General features: G+C 31.6%; 1 non-coding gene across 1 annotated transcript; it reads right to left on the bottom strand.

Moving 5' to 3' along the window:
- Positions 1–2,709: 2,709 nt before the first annotated feature.
- LOC130868689 (U6 spliceosomal RNA) lies at positions 2,710–2,813 on the bottom strand. Its single transcript, XR_009056524.1, has one exon. It is a non-coding gene; the product is annotated as a U6 spliceosomal RNA (small nuclear RNA).
- Positions 2,814–3,497: the final 684 nt, after the last annotated feature.

Consider the following 3,497-nt stretch of genomic DNA (forward strand, 5'->3'; position numbering starts at 1 on the left):
TTTTGGAAAATGCCACTTCAGACTTTTCAATTTAGTGAATTTTGGATAGGGCTTAAAATTTAGATTTCTTCTCTTTTCCTCATACTTAACCTATAAATTTTCATTGAATGGCCTACATAGATGTTTGAACTTACTAAGTTCGCAAATACATTTTCAAAAAATCTATGCATATCGAATTATCTTCTCTTAAGCTTTCCTTTATCTGAGTCTTTACTGAAAGTTAACTGAAAAACAAACAGGCAATTATCATATAATTTGAAGGAAATGTATTACACAAATATATAAACTTGTAAAAGAGTACTTAAGAATAAATATTTTATAGATTCATAAGCAAATAATCTTTGTGTAAATAATTATGTCTCAGTGAATTCAAGATAAATTAAAATTTTATTTACTGTCTGTTTTAGCACACACATGCTTTATTTCTATAACATTTATGAATTTTATATATTTACAGATTTTCTCCATCATAACATATGTTATTATATAGGTTTTTTATGGAAGTAAAGTTTCTTTATGTATATTGTCATTTAACACAGTTTCTTGCTATGTATCCCAGACTGGTCTGGCACTCACAGACTTTAAATTTACAGAGATCTTCCTACTTTAGCCTTTCAAGTGCTTGGCTTGCCCTTTGTGTAACCATGTCTCATGATTCTTGGTCCTAACAATTCAGATTTTAATTATTTGATTTCCTCTTTTTTTTTTCATTTCCAATCCCTACCCATTAATAGGAGCAAAATTACAGAGGTTCAAATGCCCATATGCCTTATATATCCCATTCATATATCAAAGTGTTCCATATTTTCAAATGTCTTGCTAGGGAACATCCACTGGCTTGGTGACATATGAGGCTTTTAATCTAGAGAAAACATTACTTTAAAAATTACAACTGAAATATGGACTTGTGCAATTTTTTTAGTCCTTCAGTGATCACTGATTATGCCAAGATATTACAGTCATCGTTCAGACTGTAAAGGAAAGTCCAGACTTCAGGACTCACTGAACAAGGAGTTTTGATTAGAGAGTAAACCAACAATTTGAAAACAGAGCTGAGTTTTTGTCTCATAAAGGTCATGAGACTGTCAAGGATGGAACTACACTTGAATCCTTCAACTTGAAGATTTATGCCAAAAGGATTCTAACATTTATAGCAGATTGCCAGTGACTAGACATATTGACAGCAAGTGGGTCTTAAACTTAATGGCCCCAAATATTTCTTGCTACAAACCTTTTCCTTTTGTTTTCTTTATAGTATTTCTTCAGAAAGTTTATCATAATTTTCTGAAATACAGAAGTAGAAGTCAAATCTACTGCAGCACAGCTGTAAACATATCTCCCAGGCAGCAAAAGGAACCCTGCTTCAGAACTGCTCCTACCAACACCCTTTGTCATAAATCCAGAGCAAGACACCTCCAGCTTTTGATTACTGCTTGTGCCAGGTTGTTTATGTACTTCCACACATTCACTAGGCAATAGTTTTCTGTTTGGTGTTCAGGTGGCCCTGCAGGAAGAATGATGGACACTAAATCATGCTGTAAACCACAGAGGAGAGGACTTAATGTACACTGTAGGAAGACTTATTGAAATCTGTCACCACCTTGCCATGGGGGCAATCACTATTCTCTTAGGATCTGATACTCATGCCTAAAAAAAATGTTGTTGATAGGGAAAACAAGTAGTACCAAATAACTGATGCCCAGTGGTCCAATATTTAATCAAGAAAAATAAAAGTGGTATATGAATTATTCCTCCTTTTTGATTATTTTAAAGTAGAAAGAAATATTTCCTTTAAGAAACAAGGATATGGATGCACATGCTAAAAAACATCTATATTAACCTCAGTAATATATTCCAGAATGATGGCTTCTGCTTTATTTTATTATATTTTGGAGTTCTTCCATTCTGGTATTACCTCCTCAATAAAGTACTACTAGGTCTATCTTGTGGAGTAACCCAAAACACATTTAGTAATGAGATGCTAGTGTTGCTTATTTATCAAATGAATCATCCTTTGTATGAATCAATTTTTGCAAACCAAGTATTTTGAGCTAGCACTGTAAGCTTTATATCTAATAATATATGATAGAAAATATATTAATGCATTTTACACTCCATTGAACATTGATATATTAAGTATATAGAAGCTGATATTTTATCAATTATGTGAAATATAATCAATTCACTACCTTTAGGTCAAATATTTTAAGAAAGATCAAATATTTTAAATCAAAAGTACAGAAATACTTGGTGTGCCCCAAAAAAATGGTTTGTTGATTTAACTTCTAAACATAGGGGTAGTTTGATATAAAGCAATAGGTATTCAAACTAAATATATTTTGAATGGTTAGACTTTTCTAAATATTTTATTGGATAAGTAGACTATGGAAAGTAGGATTTTCTTTTTAAATTTATGAAATTTCTTATGCATATATTGAAGTTATAAACACCAATATATCTTTTACCCAGTTGAAGAAATAAAATTTTATAAAATATAGTATTAGTATGTCTACCCTTTGTAGTCATATATCCTTCCATTGATTAATGAGGAAACTACTTTTATGAAATATTGTTTGTTACTCTTTTAACTTTACATAAATTAATTATTTACATCATATATCCTAATTATGGTTTTCCCTCTCTCTATCTCCAGTTCTTTCCCACCTACACTCCCATTCAAACCCACTTCCTTTCTGTCTATGTCATTAGAAAAATATTGAACACTTCACAAATTTGTGTTTCATCCTTGTGCAGGGACAAAGCTATTCTTTTCCATATTGTTCCAGTTTTACAATATGTGATGAAGTTATTACTTGTTTGCTGTTTTTAACAGTGTCATATGATTGCTACATATTTTTCTTAAGGACTGTAAACATTGCTATGAAAATTTATACCACTGAATTCCTTACATTTTTGACACAAATTTTTCTTTTTTTCTTTTTTTTTGGTTTTTCGAGACAGGGTTTCTCTGTGGTTTTGGAGCCTGTCCTGGAACTAGCTCTTGTAGACCAGGCTGGTCTCGAACTCACAGAGATCCGCCTGCCTCTGCCTCCCAAGTGCTGAGATTAAAGGCGTGCACCACCACCGCCCAGCCTAGACACAAATTTTTCATTTTATACACTGTTACGTTTTTTATTATTTGTTTTTCTTTTATTTGTATTATTGTTTTGCCTGCATATTTGTTTTTGTACCACATGTGTATTGGATAACCATGTGATCTGCTTTGTGGAGGCTGGGAAAAGAACCTAGGAAATATAAAAGTAATAAACACCTTTAAAAAGTGAGACATCTAACTCCATGCATGATTAGATTTTAGATTTATCTATAATTGTATAATTTATTCCATCTAAAGAATTTCATCATTATATCTGCATAAGTTCTACTTGTTTAACAATAAGGTTTATTTGACAAGATCACAATGTAGGTTATGATTTAACAAAGAATTATGAGACAAAGATCCTCCAAAAATGCCACTGATTTTATTTTCTGTTGTCTGT

The sequence above is a fragment of the Chionomys nivalis genome, chromosome X (assembly GCF_950005125.1).
Source record: "Chionomys nivalis chromosome X, mChiNiv1.1, whole genome shotgun sequence".
Taxonomy (NCBI): Eukaryota; Metazoa; Chordata; class Mammalia; order Rodentia; family Cricetidae; genus Chionomys; species Chionomys nivalis.